Source organism: Acomys minous (assembly GCF_964271855.1).
Source record: "Acomys minous genome assembly, chromosome: 18".
NCBI lineage: Eukaryota > Metazoa > Chordata > Mammalia > Rodentia > Muridae > Acomys > Acomys minous.
This window is the reverse complement of record NC_140501.1, coordinates 22,102,491-22,129,681: the sequence shown is the minus strand read 5'-3', so window position 1 is coordinate 22,129,681 and position 27,191 is coordinate 22,102,491. Positions and strand designations below refer to the sequence as shown.

The window sequence follows — 27,191 nt, the reverse complement described above, 5'->3', positions numbered from 1 at the left end:
CTCAAGAAAGGAACAAGACAGAGCAAGCCAACCAACCTTCTCCTTTGGCCTCCATGAGCATCCACATCTGAGTGTGTGTGTGTGTGTGTGTGTGTGTGTGTGTGTGTGTGTGTGTGTGTACACGTTACATATGTATATAGCACACTGGTGGACACACTACAGTGTCCACTTCAATTACTTCTGACTTTTTACCCTGTCTGGAAAGTCCCAGTAACAGCAAAACACTTGCTCACAGCTCATCCAAATAAACGAGCTTAGGACATGTTAAAATTGAAATGGCTCCAGGATGTCTTACATGCCTATTTCAGGATATTCACAGTTTCAAAATTCGTACTGCAGAGGGACAGTAAAGAAAAGCCATGAAATCCCTTGTTATCTCCCAAGACTGGACAGCTAACAGGCCAGTTGAAATAGCTGAAGAAACACAGGGAACTCAAGTCCCCAGCTTCAGAGAGAGTGAGCAGCTAAACAAGAGCTGCAGACAGAAGATGGACTTCCTCCACAGCAGTAAAACCCTGACGGCAATCCCACTCAACTTGGCCTGCATCAATTACCCTGTTCCAGGCCCCCAGATCCTGGCTGACGGGGCTGCCTAGAAAGAGCAAGAAGCACACAGTTGGTTTTTAGAGTGATGAAAACAGTGTCTGGGGACAATTTAGAAACAAATTCAAATGCCTTGTTTTATCAACAAGAAAACATTCAAAACTTCCGAGGGAGAACACAAGTTTGAAAACGAGGACCGTGGTCTTTTGAGCTTATTAAATTAGGGTTTCCTGCACTTTTCACTACTGACATGAATCTCAGAAGCTTCCATCCGCTGGACCGTGACATATTTTTTGGCAAGACTACTTATATCTCGTCTTCTAATAAAAATAAAGATATTATTTTTTAGCTTTTAAAAAAATCATACCTGAGATGTAGACAGATGCCTCATCAGGTAAAAGCACCTGCCACTCCACAGTGGAGGCCTAAAGGCTCGAGCTAGATTCCAGGAGCCACAGTAAAGTGGAAGGAAAGAACCGAGTCCAGAGTCATCTTCTGACTTAATCACACACATACTCACATAGACACACCTTCACACACTTGTATACTCACACTCACACATCTACATACACACACATAAACACATGCATACTCATGCGCACGCGCGCACACACACATACACTTCAAGATCTTATTTTAAATTCACACAGGAGCTTGACTATTTTCAATGCACACGTACCCCCACTTCAAATGACTGAACACTTAGGCATTAAACCAGCACAAGTTTCCCTGGCATAGTGCAGCTTGTGATGTTGACACACTAGGTCCAAAACATCCCTGATGAGCAACAAATGCCAAAGCCTCTTTATGAAAAAAAAAAAAAAAAAAAAAGGAGGTTATCGGTAAGAACTCACATGCTATAGGCAGCAAAACCAAAACAGACAAGGCACATGCCATATTCAAGAGCATCTCGCATCCAACACAGCATAAAACTCTTCAGGTCTCAAGACATAAGCCCTGACAACACTGCTAAGTACCTGGAAAAAACTGGAAGCAAAGACACCAAAAGAAAACCCACTTCAAGTCTTACTATGTCAAGTTCTGCCCTTTATACTTTCACTGAAATGAATTGTACACTTATCATCAAATAAATTAGCAATTTAGATTTCTATTTCTTGAATCCACCCCGCTGATTTATAGTCCCTTAAAGGAAAAGGAAAACTCTGACAGTGGATACTTCACTAGAAGAAAGAAAAATGATGGGCCATGGTAAGAAATAAATACTAGAAATGTACTGAAGCAGGCACTGTGGGACATACTTGTAATTCAAGCTCTCTGAAGGCCGAGGCAGGAGGATGGATTAGAATTTGAAGTCAGGCTGTGTTATTAGATGATTTCTAAGTCCCGATATGGGCTACACAATGATGGGTTACATAGTGATAGGTCACATGGTGACTGGTCACATAGTGACGGGTCACATAGTGACATGGTACATAGTGATGGGTTACATAGTGATAGGTTACATAGTGACAGGTTACATAGTGATGGATTACATAATGATAGATACGCCATGATGGCTTGCATAGTGATGGGTTAAACAGTGAGATCTTGCCTCAAGGTAAAGCAGAAAGCAGTCAAGCTCTTACACCATGTCTGGATTCTCTATCACTGTACATGTAATATACACCATCCACACCATCGGTACAGGCAACACCCTCTACCCAACTTTCTGTGGTGTTTTTACAGGTGTTCTGCCTTTGGGCTACTCTGATCCTCTCTCTAGCCAGAAATCACAATGGCTCAGGGAAGCAAAGGCCAAGATCTATTTCTATTTTCCCTTTGGGTGTAGGAAAGGAAGGGTAAGCAATGCTGGGAGCCAAGGCGGTTAATCAGCATCATTAAACCCTGAGTTGCTCCAGACAGCGTGTGGTTAGAAAGCAGTGGGTATCAATCCAGGAGCCACAGCCAACCGATGTACCAGATGAGGCTCAGGAAGGCCTCAGAAAAGGGATGGATGCTAATCCAAACCAAGCGGCACTGGATGGGTACACACGGGCAACAAACGTAGATGGGAAAGAGTCATGAAGAGCAAAACTGGGGATGGGGGTGCCAACACTTTCCAAACTGGGGAGCGCAGGGAAGAAAGAGAGTGGCTGGGATGGGGGACACCTGACACCTGCGGACACCGACTTCAGAAGGGAAGGAAGCTAGAGGCGTGCAGCTTTTCATCATCACGGGTAACGTTATGAGGATGTAGATGTACACGAAGTAAAGGATAAGAGAAAAAGGGAGTGGAGGAGAGACTGAAGAGGTGGGAGGAGGACAGGTCAACAGGGAGAGTAAAGGGGAAGGAGATGGTAAGAGTGACAAAGAAGGCATCGCATGGTCTGAACAGAAAACCAAGGAACATACTGGGCAAAGACATCAGTCATGGTACATACATGTAACCGAAATTCCACCGACATGACCATCACCTCTTTCTGTAGCATCTGTTAGGAGATTTGTTCCCGAGTGCTAGTGGGGGGTGGGGGGGGCAGGAAGGCCTGCTTTTTAAGGGTCACTTATCTTTCTACTTACAGGGGAGACTAATGACACTGCATGTGGCATGTGACGGACAAGAAGGGAACTTCTACAGCACAAGCTGTGAAGTCGTGCAACAGGCTGCCTCGAGTGGGTAAAAACTCAGCTGAACACAAAGAGCTCCTGACACAGAGACAGATGAGAAATCTCCCCGTTTTCCAGGCGTTGGTCTACGGCTTAGAAAGATCATGAGTGAAAATGAAAATCACATTTCCAATGGTACTGTCGAGCTAAAGTAATGTTTTGTTCAAAAACTACAACAAACTCCAGCTCACCTAGAATCCACTGCTCTGAAACACCGCCTTTATCGTAGTTGGCTTTGGCTTCGGTTCTACATGTAAGAGAAGAGTGGAAAAATATTTAGAATCCGTGTCTGAATTCTTCAGGAGAGAGGAGGGTGAAATTCATTTAAGTGGAAAAATAAATGTGCATACTTGGACCTCCCTAGTGAGGCCTGGAAAAGGAGAAGGGAAGGCCTGGGGAAATATTAATAACCGGTCATTAGATGAGCCAGGCCTGGGGCCACAGAAAGCCGCAGTGTGATTTGAAGCCAAGAGCACGGACTTATTTTTAAGTTGCACAAAGGAAGAGGGATAGGACTGACTAGTCACAGTGACCTAGCAGGCACAAGCTGCTGCGTCCTGATGAGGCACCTTTTAAAAGGCATGCTCTGACATGTGATGGCAGGCGTTTCTGCTTCTAAACTTCCGAGCTTCACACTTTCTCCTTATTTTCATAAAGTCTATGCATCACAGTCTTAATAAGTAAAAAAGAAGAGGAGGAGGAAGAGAAAGAGAGACAAAGAAAGAAAAGGTAAGAGACAGCAACTGTGTTGGTGGTATGCTGGCAGGTTGGTACTAAGTGCAAGCCAGCCAGCCAGGTCAAGGTCAAGGTCAAAGCAGAACCTAGCTCCCTGCAGATCTGCTAGCCGTTCCTCATTTGCATGTTCCCCCAAAGAAACCTGCCCTGCATGTGATGTTGCTCAGCTGTGCTTGCCTAGCATGCTCTAAGGCCTTGGTTCTGTCTCCGGCACCACATTAAACTGGGTGTGGAGACTCACACCTCTAATACCACAGAGCAAAACGATGAAGAGATCAAAGTTTTCCTTGAATACAGCAAGCTGAAGGCCATCCTTAACTACGTGAGACCCTGTCTCACAAAGAAAGGAAGAGGAAGGGAAGGGAGGGGAGGGGAGAGAAAGGGAGGGGTCTAAGGCTAGGTAGCTCAGTACACAGTGATGCACAGCACTGAATAAACCAGAGGTGACAATGACAGGAGGATTAGAAGTCCAACCATCCTCAAGTTGGAAGCCAGCAGAGGATAGATGAGGCGCTAGCCACCACCACCCCACCCCCCAATAAGGAAATGATTTCTGATTAACACTCAGAAGCAAATGTAAAAGCAAGTGAAAAGATGGCAACTAGGCACATTCCTGCTCTTACTCTGCTGGGAGTGGGGGGTGGGGTTGTTGGACCAAGGCTAGGCATCACTCAGCCACTGACCTACACTGGTACCCTTGGCACCTTCTGAAGATAGAGCACTCAGCTCAAGGAGACATGCTATCGATGAGAAAGATGGAAGATGCATGCCCATGAGTTATTTCATCTCCCAACCTGCCTCAAGTTACTTTTTTCCTAGTTACTTTTCTTACTTATCCTTAGTCCTTGACACGTGGAAAAGGTGAGTCAAATTCACAGGCCAGAGACTGGCAATAGTATAAATTGGAACAGCAAATTTAATAGTGGCCTGAAAAAGAAAAAGTAGTATCCGCTTTTTACATTGAATATTGAAAGAATCAAAAATTAATTTTATGGACAATATTTTGTGTTCATTTGTTTGTGGCTATTGGTGATTTAATCTATGATACCACTAATGCTAGGCAAGTGTTCTGCTACTGGGCTACATCACCAGCCTTCATTTTCCTTCTTCTGTTGAGACAGGGTCTCACTAGGTTGCCAAGCTGGCCTTGAACACACCCTGTAGCACAAGGCTAGCCTTGAACTTTTGATCCTCCTGCCTTAACCTCCCAAGTCGATAGGGCTACAAGCCACGCACTCCAGCTGAGACGTGCCTTCTCCAAAGATGCTTTTGCTGTATATTACCAGGAAATAAAAATAAAAAGCTAAATGGGAGGGTATTTGCATGTAAGAGAGAGAGAACAAAGGGAAAGAAGGAGAGAAGGTAGAGAGAAGAATCAGGCAAAGAGAATGAGATTTAAAAAAAAACAAAACAAAAGGAAATCCTGAGCCAATCCAACAACTGTTTTTTATCATTATGATCCTTGATGACACTCTCAAAACTTTAGTCCTCCCAGAAGAGGGGTGTAGAGAAATTTCCCTAATAACCGTATCTTTTAAGTAATCCACAGAGAACACCCTGCTCACAGAAAGAGTTCAGGCCCTGAAAGCAAGAGGCCTCTTCATGCAATATGCTTTCCAGCAAGCTGCCACTAGGAGGTGAGAGTCCTGCTCCCACATTTTGCTCTTTGAAATGTGCACTGCCCTCTATTGGCAGTTTTTTACTCTTTCAACTTTACTCCCAGAAGGAATGAAGGAATAAAGAGAATGAATAAATAAAGGGAACAAATAAATAAATAAAACAATAAAGGGAATAAAGCATCTCAGATGGGAAATTATTTCAGAGTACATAGGGTGAGGGGGAACAGGACCATCACCTGAGTGGAATATATATACCTTGGTCTCCAGTTTCCCTGCAGTGCTCCCACACTTTCAGAACAAAACAAAATGCCTATTGCTGAAGGAGGGCCTCAGGACTGCCAATAAGGTAACACTCTTCTTGGGTCAGGAGAGCTGTCTTGGCAGTAATTAAGAGTAATTACTGCTAGTGGATTCAGTTCCCAGCACTCACAGCTGTCGGCAACTCCAGCTCCAGGTGATCTGGCACCCTCTTCTGGCCTTCAGGGGCACCAAACAGGCACACGGTCTATGCACACATATGCAGACCAAACTCTGAGTCACACAAAATAAGAGAAGTGGTGGTCCATCAGAACAGCAGGTCGCACTGAATTGCTGCTTTTCTTGTACTGTGGGGCCAAGCCAGGCAATTTAGACTTCCTCCTTCCAAACCTCTCAGGGGTGAGTTTACCCAGGTGTTCCTATTAAGTGCATCCTACCAATTAGGGGACTGAGGCCTGATACGTTAAGCAACTTGTCTCGTTCACACAGCAGCAAGAGCGCAGCTGGATTTCTGTAATAGATAGAAGGTTCTAGATTCCAGTTTTCAGCTATCTCTTCAAGAACCAGGATCTACGAGAACCTCATAAACAATCAACAAAAGAAGAAACAGGTACTTTAGACTTTTTTTCCAAATTTCTCCCAATAAAGTTAACAGGACAGTTACTGAACAGCCACAATTAGAATATACTATATTGGGCTGGAGGGATGGCTCAGAGGTTAAGAGCACAATCTGCTCTTCCAAAGGTCTTGAGTTCAATTCCCAGCCACCACATGGTGGCTCACAACCATCTGTAATGAGATCTCGTGCCTTCTTGTGGTGGGCACACATATGAGCAGAGCATTGTATTAAAAAAAAACTTTAGAATTTACTGTATCAAATTCCCAGGATGCTTGGACTCTGGGTAAAAAGATAAAAAGATGCCCTGGGGTGGCAGTTTCTTCATCTGTAGTTATAAATGCCCCCACTGCTACTTTGGATTCAATCAAATGATAGAGTAGTACTGCAAATCCTAGCAAAACCCAAACTCTTCAGATCTCTTTCTATCTGGAACAAATTGGTGACCTCTCAATAAATGTCTTTTTTATTGAGTTCCAAGGAGGCTATAAATAAAGATTACATTACCGGCGTATGTACTGTACTGTACATCAGTACCATAGCTACCAGGACCACATGCCAGGTCACATCTTCCCTTCACATGGCAGCTTTAGGACTGTAACCTTTTTTGAATAAGACACGGAAAGGTCCCGTCTTCCTACGTTCAGGCTTTAATCAGCAAACGGAAGAGCATACAAGCTTCTAGAGAACAACTTTACTTACTCTGGGGGGCGGGGGGAGGGTTGGTTTGGTTTGGTCTGGCCTCCTACTCAGAATGAGAAAGTACCTTCAGAATCCCCACTGTTGTCTGAGACGGTGGCTGTCCTATTTCTAACGCACAAAGCAGCTTCTTAGCCCTGGCTTCATAGCAAAAGCAGGACAAAGCTCCGGTAGCTCTCACCACCCTGACCCACGAGTGTACTGTGGCCACGGGATGACATGCTTGATTCTCTACTGGAAGAAGAGGCTCATCAGAGAGCACTGCCTGCTTCTACAACAGAACTGCTTCCCTAGGCAAAGCTGAAAGGGAGTTAATTTCTTACACCCAGAACCCGATCTCATCATCTCTAAATTTATCACTGTTTGGTTGACGTTCCTGAACTCTTTTTCTGAGTCTCTGAAGGGATGGAGGAGCTGTGCCTACAGTTTTCGATCTTGTCCTCAGTAGTTAAGACAGCATCCGGTAGAGAAATCTGTAATCCGTAAAATATTTACTTATATTGTTTTTCTTAAGGATTGTTGATGTCAAAACCCACACGGTGGAGTTCACAGAAAATGAAAAGGTATTTTAGGCTACAAAACCTTCCCCCCTGCCCCAGAGATGCTTTGGTAAGGATTTAAAATGCAATTTTCCAATATTTCTTCCTACTTTTGGGTTCTTGTAAAGTGAGTCACTGTCCGTCACAGTATTCAATTTGGTGTGTGTGTATGTTGTTGTTGTTCCCTTTATTTGCTTGTTACCCCCTACAGAGTTGGGTCAGCAAAGTATAGCCCTTGCACTTCAGCCTTCTGTAGTTAAAAATGCAAAAGAAAACAATAAGACAAAGAAGAGGAAAAATTCAAGATGTTTTATGTCTAGGGGTGTGGTTCATTCGACAGCATGCTAGTCTAGCATGGGCAAGGCTGTGGGTTTGGTGACCAGTGCTGTGAAAACCAAGTGTGATGGTACATGATTGTAACCCTTGTGCTTAGGGGACAGAAACAAAGCATGAGATGTGAAAGGACATGCCATGGCAAGTTCGAGCCAGCCAAGGGTTACTTGAGCCCCGTCTCAAATCATAAAAACAATTTGTCTTCCACATCTCACCATCACCATGTTTGTAACATCATCATGTCTTCTCACGGTGGACAGGGCCGCTCTCCCAATGGGGAAGAAGCTGCAGGTCTCCCTGAAAGGCTGGTGTAGCCCCAGTCCATACTGTCTCTACCTGGGCCATTGCACACGCCTCCGGTTACATAGAGGTGCCAGAGGCACTAGGTGCGCACCCGGGATGCCGTCAGTCAGCAGGGAAATTTTCTGCCTCGGAAAAACGTCCCTGCGCTTCCTCTGTACAGCACCTGCAGCTGCCTCTGCGCACCCGCCGTGTCAAGATTAAAATAGCTCAGGCTTGATGACTTCACTAGTTCTCACAGTTGGCAGAAGGCAAATGCTGCCTGCTCCTGAGCAGAGGATTTCTTTTTTTTTTTTTTTTTTTTTTTTTGGTTTATTTTTTGTGTTTGTTTCTTTCCTTATTACTCCCTAATATGAATACTTGGTTTCATTTTGACTCAGAAAGACATTTCCTTTCTGCGGTTCAATTCAGCACAAACTTCATGTAGATGTCTCTAAATGCCTTTAAAAGGCTCAAGCAAAAAAAAAAAAAAAAAAAAAGCCACTGCAAGCCAAGACTGTATTATAATTTCTGAGGTGAAACTTCAAGGACATTAAGACTACTGGGTAAGCTAGCCTTACATAATACATTAGTATTTCATTTATTAGAGGGCCAAACGCCTCCATCAAAAGTATTAGGGGTACGTGATGATCAGCCACAATTCTTAACGCCTCATTTCTTTCTCGTGTTTCCTCCGGTAACAAGTGAAGATGTCAATACAAAGTACCAAGGTAAGAAATGACCCGTGCTGAGCAGAGTAAGATGACAGAGGGCTTTGGAAGATGATATTTCATTATCAGACCCCGTCCAGATAAACGATGAAATTAAAAAGGCAATCGGCATAAAGCATTCATGCAACAAAAACAGTGTACTTCTCAACCAAATAATCAAATGTTATGCAAGCATTTTGAATTTTCCCTTAGAATTATTTCACTTCCACTTATGATTCACCATGCATTAGTGAGAGAATATTCTATGAAAGGGCCAGGCTTTCTTATGCTCCAGACTCACAGCTCGGTGCTGTGTCTGCACTGCACTGAGTCCAAGCGGGCATTTAGATTACCTGCTTCAGTGCCCTATGGACATAAGATTTATTCTCAGAGAAAAGGTGCCCATATGACTCTGGGGATGCGGAGCTAATGAGAAATTGTGGCTCGCTGGTTAAAGACGGTTGCTCTGAAGTGTACAGTCACTGTCCCTAAGTGTGGAAGAAAGTCGCTGACACCCTCTTGCTGGCACATCTCCATCCCTTGCAAGTACCCTAGGCTCCTAAGCATCTATAGAGATGGCCTCTTGTAACCACCACGAGGAGAAGCATCCACCCACCAACTGTAGCCATCAAAACATCGCGAGAACTTTCCAGTGAACATGAAAGCAGCTACATGGCAGGGAATTTGTAAGTGTCTCACAATGATGTGTTGATTACACAAGCATCTGCTGGCTATCTCATGAGCAGCGAGAATGGTGGACGCGCTGTCCACAAGGACCAACTGGATACCAAAATGGCCTCTAAGATTGTCACCCAGGAGCTGAAAATATACGGCTTGGTCAATAAAGTGCAGGCTGCCCGAGCATGCAGATCTGAGCTCAATGGCCAGAACTCATGTAAAAATCCGAGGCATGGACTGCCAACACTGAGAGGTGGAGAGAAATGTACTGACCAATCAGCCGATCCTACTAGGTGAGCAACAGGCCAATAACTGGCCAATAACAAGAAACAAGACACATGGCTCCTATTTACACTTGAGCTTTACCTCTGGCCTCCACACACTAGCACATATGTGTGCATAACACACAAATGCAAAGAATGTCACTCAGTTGTTTCTTTAGGTAAGTATTGTACAGCTACACAGCTTTAACACTGTGACAGCTGCAATCATAGTAGGTGTGTAAGCCAAAGTTTGAGGCTGGGTTTTTCCCGCTACCCTCCTACATCTTCCCAACTGGCTAAAGTGCTGACCACCAAGCTCTGTGGAATCTGTCAGTGTCGGCTGTCTGTCTTGCTCCCTGCTATCTTAGGGCTACACATGCAACAAATGCATGCCACCACACCTGTCTTTTTCTGCTGATGCTGAAGATCCCAACCAAATGGCGTATGCTCTCCTGGCAAGCTCTTTACCAAATGAGCCATTTCCCCACGCCCTGAAATCTTCTTACTCGAACTAACCTACCAGGACGCTTCGCTTTCAGTACCAATTAGATTAGACTTAGAATCGCCCTGGAAACAAGTTTGTGGGTGTGTCTATGAGAATTTTCAGGCTGAGCACCAGCAGTCCCTTCTCACTGCGTCCTGACTTTGGATCCAATGTGACCAATCGTCGCATACCCCTGCCGTCATGTCTCTCCCACTATAACAAACTGTATCCCTTTTTAAAATAGAAGCCAAACACCTGTCTTTCCACAAGTTGCTTCTTGTATTTGGTCAAAGCAAAGAGAACAGTAACCACTACACTGATGAAAATAACTGGAAGAGGTTGGTTATAATTTGCGGGGGGGGGGGGGGGGGGGGGAAGCTCATGAGATTTGAGTGATCGAGCCTCTGCTCCAGAAGCTACCAAAGACGTGTGGTGAGCATGAGCACTGAAGGTCAATTATAAAATGTATAAATAAAGTCTTTCGCACAGTGACTGAGCAAATGGAGTGATCAGTGATGGTAACTTCAATAAACATCAAATTTTAGAACCACAAAAAGACCCTTGTTAGGCTTAAAACCTCACCTTTTACTAGAAAGGTTAGGTGGGTCCTGCCGAATTACAAACCCACAAAAGTATTAAGTTATCATCTTGGATTCAGCACTATGCTTTATTTACCCTGCCTTTCCCCCCATTATTGTACCCAAAGTCTAATGTACACATACATACATATAAGCATATTTTTCCATATCTGATTTATAGTCTAACATGCCTATATAGACATACATATGATACTTGTCTATATGACTCAGACACAGCCAATATTACCTTAGTGTCTACGTCACATATGTGCAATCCATCATCCCACTCCACATATTATACACACACATGGAATCATATTCGTACACCAGTATGCACATGTGACTTCTAGAACAGCGACACCTCCCGTACGTGTTCCATATTACTCTGTATCTGATTTGTCCACCCATAAGTGTACGTGTTTTTCATTTGTATGTACACTTCTATTGACATGTAAACATACAGAAACTTTATATACATTTTCAAAGTAAGAAATGCAAATGTAAACAAATCACCCATAAAGCTATATGGAACTTATTGCATGTGGTCAGGTAATTCACTTGGACTTACTCACATCTATGACTTCCCAGAGACTTGAGGAGTATGAAGCCAGTGACAACTGTGGACCCTTGATGAGAACACAGGCATCCAAGTCCAGTGACTTCCGGTTCTTAGTTCATGCCGAGGATAAAGGTGGCACTTCCCTTTTCACACTGCTTTCCCACTGTGGGGCAGGTAAAGACAAAAGCAGAAAGCATGGTTGGATTCTGTGTCCATGTCCTAGGGGGAATTCCCAGTTTCTGAGCCCGTATGGTACAGGATGTGAATGAAGAACAAGAGAATATGACCTGAAGGACATTTCCCCCCCTCCACCAGAGCTGAAAATCCAGGAGCTCCAATGGCCTCTTCCAAGGACCAGCGGTAAGACACTCTGGGCATTTCATGAAGGGCTACATATGAGCAATCTGGAGGCAGAGGCAGACAAAGCTCCTCACGGTAACTAGTTAATGTAATAGATTACAAGCACTTAAAGTGTCCTTTGAAAAGGACACAGAAGCATTCGGGGAGACCTAGATGGAGCCCGGAGGCTCTGCAGGAACAGAGATCACTGCGTGTATTCAGTAAGGCATGCTGTCCTATAGAAAAGACTAAGATACAAAAGAGAGATACAAGACCCATGGCTGCAGTCGCAAACTGTTCAATGTAAATTTCCAGATCTACAGAGCCATAGGGAGTACTATGAACGTTTGCTTTCTTCTTTAAGCTACACGTACTGTGATATTAGCCTACATTTACTTCACCATAAATAATTCCTCTTTATCATTAAGTGTGAGCATTACCCACTCTTATGTACATTACACTTAAAGGGCTTCTCTATGGCCACACCATGAGGCATCAGTTTTGTAACTCTCTGGGTAATATTCTCCTTGTTTCAGTGAGAATATGTAAACAGGAAGAATAATGAGATGTACTATACTGAGTGTGCACATCTCTGTGCTTCCTAGGTAAACCTTACTGACAGTTACTCACTGGGGGAAAAAAAATGGTCTTTGCCTTGGAAGGGGCTAATCTCTCCAGCCTTGAAAGACTGCTATAAAGGTCACAAGTCAACTCTTAAAAATTAGGCATTATTTCTCAAAGAGAAATGTACAGCTTTAAGCAAATAAACCACAGTACTTTGAAGTCCATTTTAAAGAGCTTATCTGTTGCCTACGATAAGGATCAAAGAAAGCCACCTCTGGGAGGATATTTAAGGGGACAGACTAGGCAAGGATGCAAACCTCAAACTGCTTTTTAAATACTGCAATGAGAGTCTAGCCTGGTGACACACTTGAGAGGCAGAAGCAGGAAGAACATGAATTCAAAGACATCTCTGGCTAAATAGCCACTAGCCTGGGCTACATTAGATCTATCCTGCCTCATCAACAACATTATGAAAACGCAAAGAGAGACCTTCTGTCAAGGAACACACACACACACACACACACACACACACACACACACACACACACACGAGTTTCAAAGTATAGTAGGTCAAGTACAAACTATTAATCAAGCCTGCGAAGCAAGAATTTAAGTAACCTTGCAAAGTGCTCCAAGGTCAAGTTAAAAAAAAATGTTTCTTCACTAAATAAAGGCCAAAGAAAATAAAGTATTTTTTTCTTTGCAAAAAGAAAAAAGCATGTGTATAAAATGAAATAATGACTTCCTTCATCTTTATTAAGAAAAATATTGTAAATATGAAACAAGTTCAAGAGACTCAATCAGTGACTATCTTAAGAATAAGTGTTTAAAAAAAAATGATTAAACCAGATACACCTATAACCAAAAAACCAAACCAACCAATCAAAAACAAACTAGGTTGCATTGTCAGAGTGTTAAGGGCTCATGGAGAGCCTGCTGGTGGCGGAACGAACTACAGTGTGCACTGCAAGGCACTACACAGAAAAGAAACCAGTGCCTGAGTGTCTCTCCATTCAACTTTCAAAACAATAAGTAGTAGTTATATAGTATAGCTGAGCACTCACTTTGATGGTGGACAGACTGTAGACTACCTAACACATTTACAGTGTGCTGTAGTTGGATGGGGAATGGCCCCCAGCGGCCATGTTAAAGGCTTGCTGGACAGCCTCGGGGGCTACCGGAAGGAGATGGAAATGTTAGGAGGTGGGGCCTAGCAAAGGGAAGTGGGACACTGGGCTAAACCTTTGAAGGGTTTACTTTTGACCTAGCCCCTTCCTTTTCCTTTGCTTTCTACTGCCCTGAGGAAGATAGCCTCCTAATGGAGTCACTTTTCACCATGGTGCTCTCTCTCACTTCACAGCTACAGGGCCAAGCACTCAGGGACTAAAACATCATGACACCATGACCCAAAATAAACCATCATTCTCACAACCGCATCATCTCGGGGCTTGTATCATAACAACACAATGACAACGAACACACTGCAGACTAAAACCAAAAAAGCTCCTCTCTGCTATGGTTCCTCTATGAGATAAATGACAAGGACACGGTGTTATAAGCTCGAAGATGTCCAGGAGACAGGTGTTTAACATCTTTATGAATGAGGTTCAGGAAGGATGCACCAGCAGATAGAGAAGTCTGTACTAAGCTCTCTGGTTACCATGATGCCAAGTCACAGGGACAAGCATCCTTTTAGCATCAGTCTAACACATATGGTAGGATCTTCACAGACAGCATCCCCTTTGTCAACCGTCTAGATGAACCAATGTTCTCCAGCCCCTTTGCAAATACACTGCCTGATGATTCTAGAATGTTTCCAAGCAGGTGGCTCCTTTGAGTAGACAGAAAACTTCTCCTCCCATAATTAAAGTAGTTTTTATCCCAAATCTATTTATTTGCTCATACCATATTGTACTGATAAGATCTAATTGAAAGATTACTAACAGTTGACTATCTACAGTCAAGACTCAAGAAAAAATGAAGATGACTATTTAAGACACAATGTGAGCATGGTGGCACAAATGGGCCTACATATGAGCACAAAAACAGAAAGGATGGGGGAAGATGTGAAACTCTCTGAAATACCAGCTTTAGACACAGGAAGTGAGAGCTCACTTCCGTCAGTACTGGAAATTGGAGTGTGACAGGCAGAAAAGCATCCAGGGGTTTCAGAAAAGAGCTTCTATAGAAAGAGTCATTCAGACATTGTCATGGTGGCCTAAGTCACCTGATGTCCACTTGCAGTGACCCCTTTTCAAATTTCTACAGCTAGCCTATGGTGTGGATGACCAAGGTCTCGGTCTTTCTGCTCATACGCACTAGATGAATGAGTGTTCTCCCCAAATTCTGAGATCTTCACCACCAATGTGAGAGCAGAGGAGACATTTATGCTGCGACCGTGTAGTATGGGTTAGGGCCCTGATGAAGGAGAGCTCACAAGCAGGGTGGTAGCTTGGGAGTACACCACAGGCAAAGCCCTCAGGCAATCCCGAGCATCAGAGAGGCATAGTGTGAGTGAGAGCAAAGAGGAGAGGCAGAGGCAGAGACTGATAAACCCCCAAGAACTCCTTCATTCTCCTGCCATATGAGAAGACAGGGAGACTTTGTCCATCTGTAGCCCAAAAGAGGCCCATCTCAGAACCTAGACACACCGGTGCTCTGATCTTAAGTCTCTTGCTAGAAAGCTGGGAGCAGAAAAGTTCTTGTAGGACATTGAGAAAGAGGAAGGGAGAGAATGTGGACAAGATAATAGAAGGAGGAAAGGAATGGTATGGCACCAAGAGATAAGCAGTAAAGTAAATGAAAAGCAAGGTCAAATCAGGAGGTGGTGGTGCACACCTCTAATCCCAGCAGAAGCAGGTGGGTCTCTGTCAGCTTGGTCTACAGAGTGAAGTCTAGGACAGCTAAAGCTACACAGAGGAACCATGTCCCAAAAAGAAAAAGAAAAAAGAAAGAGAGACAGAGTAAAAGAAGGAGGAGGAAGAAAAGGAGAAGGAGGAAGAGGAGGAGGAGAGGAAAAAGAAGAGGAAGAAGAAGAAGAAGAAGAAGAAGAAGAAGAAGAAGAAGAAGAAGAAGAAGAAGAAGAAGAAGAAGAAGAAGAAGAAGAAGAAGAAAGGTTGAGAAGGAGGAGGAAAAGGTGGAGGAGGAAAAGGTGGAGGAGGAGGAGGAGTGGAGGAGATGAAGGAGGAGGAGGAAGAGGAAGAAAGAAGGAAGGAAGCAATGTTAAGTATGCCTTCCCTAGAGAAAGAAACAAAGTGAAGGAAGGCTCTTTAAAATATGTAACAGGAGCCAACAGCTGGCCTGATCTACACAGCAAGACCCTGTCTCAGAACTCACAATTAACAACAGACAATAAACAAACAGAAATGTAGACATTTTCCTCTGGAGGAGATCATAAGCGGTAGTGTCAGCAACAGCCTCAGTCCCAAAGGACTGGCCCTCTGCGGGGTGTGAAAGAAAGAGTGAGACAAGGCGAGGCAAAGGGAGGAAGACCGGAAACTGTTCTTCCCTGTAGGGGGTGAGTTGCACCAGTGTACAGTGATGGTAAGCCTGTAACATTTCCTTCGTCAGTGAGTAAAAGACATGGCTTCCGCTTATAGTCTCCCAGGTGGCAAAACTATTAATAAGCTTAGAAGAGGCTGAAGTGGCGGCTTCCGGGTAAGAGCACTTTCTTCGCAAGCACAGGGACCTGAGTTTGGATCGCAGCTGGCACATAAAAAACTGGAGGGAGCCACAGCCACTCTTCACTCCAGAGCTGTGAGAGCAAGGAACATGGCTGAGATTTAATGCTGCCAGTCAGATCCAGTTTCAGTGAGACACCCTGACTCAAAACAAACAAACAAATAAGTTTGGAAAACATATGTCACATATGTGCTTGTACCCACATCACACATATACATACATACACAGATACTCTACACACATACAAAATATAAGGAAATAAACAAACAATAACAGCAATAACAACAAGCCAGCAGGAGGCCAGCAGTCACTAGAAATAATTCTTACAAGTTCTCAACCTTAATATACTCTTATACACACATAACATGTGCACATACACAGTAACAAATATAGGCATCACCAACCAGAACTGGAACTAAAGCGCACACCATGACCTTTACGGCACTAAGATGCTGATGATAAGTTTAACCAACACATCATATTGTGACAAAGATTACAATTACTAATCCCGGCAAGGTGGGATCCCCGTGTAAAAATGACACAGTGTTTGTCAGCCTAGAGCATGCCAAATAATAAGTGGACTGCTGGTTGCAACTTGTAGGTTACCTCAGGAGCATTTCAGTAAACCTGGGCAAAATATAAATAAAAGGGGGACTAATCATTCTATTACATGGCTGGTGGGGAGCGGTGTCAGCAACAGCGTCAGGCTGTAGTCTGTAAGGCTAGGCTTTGTTGTAGATCATAAAGTTTTAACAAGGGAATAAATGATGAACCCAAATACATCTGACAACAAATAGTTAAAAGAAATTAAGATCCAAGCCTCATCACTGTGGTACAAGATTGGCCGTCCTGTGATCCTGTATGGTGATTGCTTATATTTCATAAACAGTTACTGTTTAAATATGCTGATGGGAAAGAATGAACAATTCTCTACCTAGTGACAGAAAAGCATAAAACTCCATGTAACGAATCAGCAGCAACTCTTACATTTCCCTTCCTCTGAGAACAATCAGATAATCTGCCATAGGAATTTAGCACAGAATGCAGGGCTAGGGTTCAATTCTCATAAGGGCCCCTCCCCCACAACGCCCATCAACTTTTCTCCACAGCACATACCGAAGTAGATACAATGGCAGTTTACCTAGCAACAAAGCAAATGACAGCACTGCTCTGCCACTCACCTTTACCCCAAATCATATCCCACTTTACTAAGATGCAACCCAATGGTTCTCAACCTTTCTGCTGCTTGGACCCTTTAACACAATTCTTCATATTGTAATGAAGTTCAACCATAAATTGTTTTCATTGCTATTTCATAACTGTGATTTTGCTACTGTTATGAATCGTAATGTAAACATCTGAGATGCGGGATAGCTGATATGTGAGCCCTGTCAAAGCCCAGGCTGAGAACTGCTGATCCGAGCACATACCTCCATGCATCTTTCTCTATTTTTGACAGTTTCATACATATATAGAATGCATTGTTTCATACATATGTAGAATGCACTGTGATCAGACGCAGCCCCTCATTACCCTCTGGTTTCCTCCTTCTTTTCCCTCTGAACCCCTTCTTCTTCCCACCTTGTGCATCCCACCCCCCCACCCCCCCACCCCGCCCCGCACAGTGTCTCCACCATTAGAGAGAATGATGCCTCCTCCAGCACCATCAACAGTCCTCAGTGCCTCAACGAGCATCTCCTTTATCAACCTCCAGAAAGTCAGAGGGTCCAGTCTAAGGCAGGTACCCACAGCTCTGAGTTCCTGGTTACAAAGGCACTGTCGGGTCTGGATGGCAGCACTTCATGACACTCTTCCCCATCTTATTGTTTCTGTCCTCCCCTCTGTGATGTTCCCTGGGCCCTGGAGGGTGGAGGTGAGGGTTAATAATCTGTCCAGTTTAAGGCCGAGAACTCATCAGTCACTTATCCTCAGCACTTTTATCAGATGAGTCTCAGCTAGCCATGTGTCATTTGGGGGCTGGGGAGAGGTATACGAACAGTCCCGATTGGTTGCAATGGTAAATGAATAGGCCGGACACATCAATTATGACTTCTAGGGCAGTGACCACAGAAGAGATTGCTGCACCTTGCTCATATCTATTAGAGAGCTTGTAAACAGCACATGCTGATTAAAAATAATTAAAAATAAAAACTAAGGAAACTATGAAGACCATGAATCAGACACAAATGGATCCTGGCAAGCCCCTAAATCTTTACTACTTGTAATATATTCATAAAATGTATGAAAAGTTACATTATATGTTATAAATAAAAGAAATGAACACTTTTTAGATATATCACATAAAAAGAGAAAAAGCAACACATAATCACTACAATATCCCTTACAAATTTTGAAACTTAATTTTCTTAAACTAACTGACTTTGTATTGGCACATCTTCACTTTGTTCAAGATCATCCATAATCAGGTGCTGTGAGCATATAACTAACTCATTATTTTGGGGGGGGGGGGAATCTCTTGTATATTGGGGGAGGGTGGAGACAGCAGGTGAGGAGCAGTTACTTTTTAAATATAAGATTCTTTCTTTCACCAGGCTGGTTCTGTCCTGGAAACTTCATGCGTCCAGGTGAGCTTCCATGGTGCTCGAAGGTACTGCTCATGGTGTGAGTGGACAAAAGCAGGTCTCATTCTGACCCAGCAACAATGTTGTAAAGTGCAATAACAACCATCCCGAGAGGATCCACACAGATGCAACAATGACACAAAAGCCATAGCAGTGACGTCTTTCTGATTGGCTTCAAGGCCTGTTCCATGTGATGAAACCCATACCTAGCAATCATTATCAGGGCCAAGAGCCAGTGGAGATAGGTCACAGTCCCTAGAGCAGACCCCAGTGCTATTTTTTCATTAAATGAAAATAGTATTAAACTGATTTCTAGTAACTTGTTAAATTCATTAAGTTAATGTATCACTCAACCCTCATCAGAGAAGCTTTGGTTTTGTTTTGCTGTTGTTTTGGTTTGTTTTTGGGGGGGGGGGTTTGGGGGTGGGGTTGGATTTTTTGTTTTCTTTTCTTTTGTTTTGTTTTTCTGTTTTGTTTCTGAAGCAGGTAGTAATTAGCAGAGATCCATAACTAGTCAATATTCAAACAATAGAGACTGTGGAGTGCTCAGCTGGAAATGGATTGTTAATATCACAACGCTTTCCCCAATGCTCAAAAATTGCTGTAGAAAGTGGGGTGGACAAGATTAGGAGCCTAAGGCAGTGGAGTGCTACAAAGACCACAAAGTTTTCAGGACACAAAGGGGCAGCTACACCTCTGTACGCACAGCACGCACAAGACCCACACAAGCTCAAGCCACACAAACTCTCATCATGGAGGTACGGACAAGGGCACAAAGCTCTCCCCTTCCTGGGAGCCATAGGCAAGGCATAGTTGCTGAGAGGAAAGTCAGTTTTTCTTACAGAGTATGACCCTGGTCTGGTAGTCGGTACTCCAGTGGCAGGAAGTTATATGGTTACGGCGGTAGGCCCCTCTGGGAGGAGTTAGGGGTCAAGGATGGTTATGATCAAAATATATTGTATAAAAATTTCAAAGGATTAGAATTTTTTTTTTCAAAAAGATTCTTTCAAAGAGCCTGGTGCCATGGATTGGGGGAGGGGTTGGGATTCTTGGGCTGCCACCTGACCTTTTGCACTTCCCTGAGTCTCAGATTCATTTGAGACATAGGAAGTTCTAAATCCTGCTACCTCTTGCTTAAGGAAGTGCTCTGTCAATAATCAGGAGGCTCTGCTGACTCTTTGATTCAGCTGGCCTAGCTGCTGAGTTGGGGACAGGAACTTAGGACATTGTATTCTAATGGTGGCCACTATGAAGCTCCCTTGGGCCACTTAAAAGGTTCCCAACAGACACCAGCATTAAAAAGGCACATGCACACATGTTCGCAGAACAAATCATTTGTGAAACCAAAAAAAAAAAAACAAAAAACAAAAAACAACTTCAGTGCCCCCACCCCAAACCAATGCAAAACCTAAGACAGACACTGCTGGAGAATTCCCACTTAACCTGCTGGGAATACTTCCCCGCAATTCAATTAATAATTCTATTTACCTCTACATGTATAAGTCCACCCACACTGATGTACCAGTTAAGGCTCAGAGAAAAGCCATGCCTAGTTAACAAACCTTGCAATCTTCCTATCTCCCACTGTACCCCCAGAAGCTCACCACAGAAACATGTAACCCAGCAAATGATCTGTTTACTCCTATTTTACAAGATATTGTCTCCTATGTTCGGAAAGCTGAGGTAACCATGGGCAGGAATTGGTATAAAAGCAAGACAAAGCCTCCCTTTCGCTATCTCATTCTTTAAAGTGGATGTGCACACCAACATTGTGCCATAGCATACCTATTTCCCACACCATCCCTAAAGCATGGCAGCTGCTACAGGGAAGCCTAAAGAGCGGGCCCCACCCAGCAAGAGCCACAGCATGCATGCCTCTGACCAGCCTCCACAGAGGAAACTATTTCAGGATCACATCCAAGTTTGGATTCCAAACATAGTAGATGCTTTGATGCTAGCTTTGTTGACTTAAGACCCGCTAGATTCTTTTTCCCCTTTTATTGTCTAACGTGACCCTACTAGTATTCAAATTCTGTAGTTGGCCTTTGAGTTACGCCAAATTTACTACTTTTAACCAATTTGCTCTGTGGGATAAAGCCTGGGCAAATTTGGCCTCTCCTTAAATATGGGAGAGAACAGAGACAAACAAGTGAGGAATCGACACACGATGTTTGGAATGCTGCTGGATACCAAAAAGGCAGCAGCATCTCTACAAAGGTTCCAGGCGCACAGCTCAGCCAAAAGGACTCAGCTGCAGCACCGTTCGATTCAACAAATATTTACTAGGCATCTTTTGCCAACTCAAATGTAAGAAGGAATCCAAACTACATTTATAATCTACAGATATAAAGCAGTGCTGGGACAAGCAATAAGCACTTAATATATGATTTAAAAAAAGACAAGCAGGGTGGGACCCCTCCAGGAGGAACACTGAGTGTAAGTACCAAGGACAGCCAGTGACTTTCATTGGTGTTGGCTAGGGACTGAATCTGGACTCATTCTCCATTTCTTAAGCTAGCTTTTGATTAAATCGGTCACTTTTCTTGACGGATCAAATCACAAAGGGAATAAAGCAGCTTAAAGAGAAGCCGCAAGCTTCCATTACAGTCTGTTTTTAATCTTTTAGAGACAAGATATTTCGGATTGCAGATGGCCCTCAGACTTAGTATACACCTAAAGATGGCCTTGAGTTTCGGTTCTTCCTTCCTCCAACTCCAGAATGTTGGGACCATAGCATCCACCACTGTGCACCTATGTTGTGCCGGGTACCGGACCCAGGGCTTCATGAATGCTGGGCGAGCGCTCTGCTATCTGAGCTATATCCTCAGCGCCAGTGCCACCTTCAGAGAAAACGGAAAGGTAACATTTTCTGCTCATTAGCCATTGTGGACTTGATAACATTAAGGCAGAAATTTAACCTACAGGTAAGACCCACTGGCACACTCAGCTTCCCCCCACATTGTGTGAAACTCATATAATAGCGGCTTCTCCCTCCTGACTAAACCGAGAAACACAAGAAGAAAAAGAGGAGACTGCTGAGCCAACAACATGAAAAGAGCCACGTGTCCACACAGGCACTCCATACAGCCTGGCAGCAGGGGCTGTCTCTGAAGGTCTGAGAAATAATCACAACGTAATGAAAGGTTTGCAAGCACAATTCTGACACTAATTGAGAGATTTTTGTCATAATTACCTGTGCTTTTAAACTCTTCTCTTTGTAGCTCAAAAGTGAAAACAGGCCAGATGTCCCTGAATACCGCATGTACTTTTTAAAGGAAGGTTTTCTAATGTCTTAAAATTAATTATGGTGTTGCTCAATTCAGTGACTATACTAGCAGTGACAAGATTATGGGTTTGGACTATGGGAATTGCATGGCATATGAATGATCCCTCAGTTTATTTACTATATACATATATAGTATATATATATTACTATATATATAGCATATATATAGTATATATATATTACTATATATATATAGCATATATATATTCTGAGTTTTAAAAATTTATCCTTTAGCTATATTGAAAATATTAGTGTTCTACTTTGTTCCTTTGTTGTTGTGATAAAACACAGGCTAAAAGTGATTTGGGGAGGAAAGGGTTTATTTGGCTTATGAGTTACAAACCATCTTCATGATTGTCAAAGTGCAACCCAAGGCCGGAACCTGGAGGCAGAAACAGGAAGAGAGACTGTGGAGGTCCACTGTTTACTGCCTTACTTTCCATAACTTGTTCATCTTGCTTATACAGGCCACAATCACCTGCCCACAGTGCACTACCTACCTCCTATCAGTCATTAATCAATAGAATATCCCACAGGCATGATTATTGGCCCATCTGACAAAAGGAATTCTTCAATTGAGATCTCCTTTTCTCAGACGACTCTAGTTTACATCAAGGTGACAATAACTAACCAGTGCAGTATGTGTTTTCATAGTTGCATGTCCTCGTCTATGCAGCTATAACACACTGCCTGACTCTGGGAAATGTATAAAGAACAGAAATACACTTGCTTCCTCGTAGAAGTTGCAAGTCCGTGATCAAGGCACTGACCGATTCCCTCACCTAATAGACCGCGTTCTCTGCTGGCAAAATGGACCCTGGTGGCTGCAGCCTCAGAGAAGAGAGATGCTGTGTCTTCAGGAGATGAGAGAGTGGAAGAGCAACTCAGCAGAACGTGGAGAGAGGAAGCCTCTGTAGTGGTCCTCAGTTCCACCTCAGAAGGAACAGTCCTCAAAACCTCCATCCCTTCGCAGCTCGACTTCTCAAAACCATCAACACTAGTTCAAAACCAGAATTTTGGAGGAGACATATACACGCATGGACTACAAGTATTCCACAAAACAGTAATATAAATCTGCTGTGATTCCCTCACTTTTTAACTGTTTTAATGTCAAGAGTGCATTCCCTATCAGAATGATTTGCCTCCAACCACTTTTAAACACCGCTTATCTACGTACAACAATGCAAAAGGTATGACAATGAGCATTAAAATGTCACCACTAATGATGCCATAGTTGGCAAGATGAGGCTAATATGGGATTAAGTCAATTAATCATGGAATATGAAGCACTAGACGCAGATAGAAGCCCAAGAGCCAGAAGGTCGGAGTACCAGTTCCTACCCCTTTACTGGAGAGATGAGCATTTCTTGGTGAGTTACTCAAAATAGCTACAAACATTGTACATCACAATTTATGATGAAAACAAGACAAAGCGATGTGCAGGAAGCCACGTGAAAATTGTGCGGTGATTTAATAAGTAACAATAACAACAACAAAAGGAATGAATTTCCGGGGATTAATTTCTCTAAGCATCTCAAAAACTCAGTTAGTCACCCACTTTTGCTTATGGTATTAAACTGCTTAGCATTTCCCGTCTGTATTTTCTCTTTCACAAAGTGCCTATTTGTCTTTTACTAATTATTAAACTCGGGAATTAAGCTTGCTGGCCTCACCTCCTTCACCTGCCCTTTAGACTAAAGAAGAAACAAATTATTTTGTAACCTTACAGTAAACACTGTGGGGTCTGGGAGTATTCCTATCCATTACAGGAGCCACCAGGCCTAGCTCAGCATCCAAAGCTGGTTTGTGTCACTTATGGCAGGGGTCTCTGCTATCCAGGGTAAAAAGGAGGGAAAGAAGAGTCCCAGAGCAGTCCAAGAAGTCTGGTGCCCAGAAAAGCAACATACTGACAGCTTCTTATTTGAATGCATGGGACTTGTGGAGTTTTCTTTCATTTTTATTAGCATATCGTTGCACAAAATTTTCATATATACATGTAACATCCTTTGATTATATTCATCCCACTGCTACAAAGGGTGAGACCTTCCAATTTTCCCTTCCCATCCCCTCTTCATATTCCTGATTATCTTCCTTTTATTTTACATCTTTGTCCACTGAATTCTACACATGAGAGTAAACAGGCAGCACATCTTTCTGAGGCTGTTTTTGCAGCTAGAATGTGATCTCCAGTCCCACTATTTTTTCTGCGATGACAATTTCATTCTTCTTTACATAAAACAACACAGTGTATACATACCGTGGGTTTTGTGTTCATTCATCCTCTGACAGGCACCTAGGTTGATCCCATATCTTAGCTATTTCGAATAATGCCACAATAAATGTAGATTAGGTGTTTTCTCTGGAAGTATGTTGGCTTTGATTCTTTGTATATGCCCACAACTGATATATAGATGGTTTATATGGCAATTCAAATTTTAATTTTTTGATGTACATCCATATTAATATCCACAGTGGCTATCCTAATTTACATCTCTATCAAAACTGTACATATCTCTTTTCTTCACATCCTTGTCAACATTTTCAGTTTCTTGGGATTTTCTTGTTTGTTTGTTTGTTTTGTCTTGTTTTTAATGGTAGCCATTCTCACTGACATGAGACAGGGTCTCAATGTCACTTTTATTTGCATTTCCCTAATAAGTAAAGATACTGAACATTTTTCATATATGCATTGGCTATTTGTGTTTTTCCATTTGCTGTGTCTAGTGTGAATTTGGTCACTTATTAATTATATTATGTGTTCATTTGGTGTTCAATTTAATTTTTTTATTTTTATGTGTATGACTGCTTTGTTTGTGTGTACAGGAGTGTGGGCAGTACTAGAAGAGGCCAGAAAAGGTCACTGGGTCCCTTGGAACTGAAGTTAGAGAAAGCTGTGGGGCACCATAGAGGCACCAGGACCTGAACTCAGGGCCTCTGCAAGAGCAGCCAGCATGTTCAGCTGCTGGGCCATCGCTCTAGGTCCATAGTGTTTCTGTTTTTGAAATCTTCATGTATTCAGTACACTACTCCTGTGTGCATAAGTTCTCTTCTCGTTCTCTAGGCTGTCTCCTTACTCTTCCCTGTTGTGAAGAAGCATTTTTAATCTTATATAATTGCATTTGTCAATATTTGCTGTTATTTCCTGCACTATCAAGGCTATTTTGAGAAATCTTGAGGTGGTTTTGATGTGTTTTTCTTTAACAGTTTTAAAGTGTCAGGTCTTACATCAAGACCTGATCCAGTTGGAGTTTTATTATGTGCAGAGTGAGAGATCACATTCAGCCTTCTGCATGTGGTTTTACTGTTTTCCCAGCACCCCTTCTTAGAGAGTCCAGCTTCCTGTGAATGTTTCTGGTCCCTTTGTCAAGAATCAGATGGCTATGGCAGGGTGGGCTTTTTTTTTTCTAGATAAGGTGGGGTGGTTTCGTTTGTTTGCTGGTTTGTTTGTTTGTTGTCTTTTGGTGCATTCATCTGTTTTGCTGCTGTGGCTTTATGGTAGAGGTTGAAGTCAGGTACTGCTGTACTTCCTCATGTGCTCAGGACAGCTTCAGCTATCTAAGGCTGTTTCTCTGTTTCTGTATAGATTTTAGTTATTTCTTTCTACTTCTGTGAAAAATAGAAATCCTGAAAGATATGTATATTGTTTTACTTGTACAGCCATTTTGACAGTACTAATCCTGCTAATTCATCAATATGGGGCTGTCTATCTTCTACTGTCTTCCTTTTTATTTATTTATTTTTAATTAATTTCGTTACTTTCCCCATCACTCTAGCCTTTAAAATATTTGTCTAACTTTAAGTATACATTGCTTGGGGAGGCTACGGATTTTTTTTTTTAATACCCAACTGTTAATGGGTTATTTTCCTGACTATTCCCACCAGATTCTTTATTGGTATCTAGAAAAGCTGCCAGTTTCTACACACTGACTCTGTATGCTGATACTTCATTGACTGTGCTTATCAAATTGAAGAAGGGTCTACACTGAAGGAGAAGGACCAAAAGCCAAACTCTGTGTGAAAGTCTTCCTATTTACAAATACCCCCATGATCACACATTCCATCCCAGTGCCAGTATGCAAGGGAGTAGACCCCATATCAGAGCCACTTTACTCCTCTCTAAAACATGGCAGCTCTCATGTCAGCATCATTACGTCTGGAGATGGAAGATGCCGGCTGGGCACTGCTTCAGCAGACTTGCCTAAGCATTACTTAAAACTGGTAGAGGGGGTGTGCAGGTAAATCATAGTGGGTTTAATACTACGATTTAATTAAATCATCTCCTTTGTAAGAACTGCTATGGTAAATTCCCCCCTCACTGTTTGACAGTGGAAACACACATATGCTCACACGTGTGAGCCTCTCAGGTGTAATTAATGATGTACTTTTATTCTCTATTATTGTGTGGAAAGCATTCTGACACAAAATAAATGAAGCAGAATCATTCAGAGTGATGGTTTCAATGCACTGACTAATGATGCCAAATAGCTCTGCATTCCTCAGTTAAATTAAAACATTTACGGTCTGGAAATCCATGAGGGTACCCCTAAACTGATGTTTCCCCACTAAAACTACCCAATCTGCCTTCGCTGGAAATAAGTTCCCTGCGATAGAAAGTCCCTTTCCCCCCTCCCCCCGAAACAACACCTAGCCATGCATCACAGGCTAGCTCTGACATGCTGTCCTCCTCTGCTGGTCCCTTCGTGCAGTTGTTACCATGCCCAACTGTCCCTGAGTGTCAAACTATTAGACAACTTTAAATTACCTCCACAGGCAGAAGGGAAAGGTGAAGAAAACATCCTCTGTCATGTTTACCAAAGGAAAAAAACATTGCAAGCCTGGGACATGGCCTAGGAGTTAAGTATACCTGCTGCTCTTACAGAGGGCCCACACCAATAGGGCAGCTCACTATGTCCGTAACTTCAGTCCTGGGGAAACTGAGTGCCTCTTCTGGTCTCTGTAGGCTTCTGCAAACATGTGGTGCACATAAACTCACACAGGTTCACAGACGTAATAAAAAAAAAAAGTTTTCAAAGAAACACTTTAAACCTAAAGCTATTTTCCATTGCAATTTAAATAAACCAAACACAAAAACATTACAGGTTTTAGTAATGAAAGATTCTAGAGCAGTGAAAATCCCCAGCAAATGGAGAGTAGAAGCATGGTTAACAGGAGCCGAGGGAACAGAGTTCCTGGTTAAGTAGCTGCTGGAGGCTCAATTTTGCAAGATAAAAGAGAGTTGGGA

General features: G+C 42.9%; 1 protein-coding gene across 9 annotated transcripts in view; it reads right to left on the bottom strand.

Annotated features, from left to right (window-relative positions):
* The window catches only part of KLF12 (KLF transcription factor 12), a 581,105-nt gene that overhangs the window by 344,832 nt on the left and 209,082 nt on the right, over positions 1-27,191 (bottom strand). For 4 of the 9 annotated variants that reach the window (XM_084767870.1, XM_084767873.1, XM_084767866.1 and 1 more), the window contains exons 2-4: positions 11,511-11,660; positions 7,398-7,547; positions 3,339-3,394 (exon numbers count right to left, since the gene is read on the bottom strand). The gene's annotated coding sequence lies outside the window, so the exon portion shown is untranslated. The remainder of the gene's footprint in view (positions 1-3,338; positions 3,395-7,397; positions 7,548-11,510; positions 11,661-27,191) is intronic. The other 5 variants (XM_084767874.1, XM_084767871.1, XM_084767869.1 and 2 more) reach the window with 2 other exon arrangements.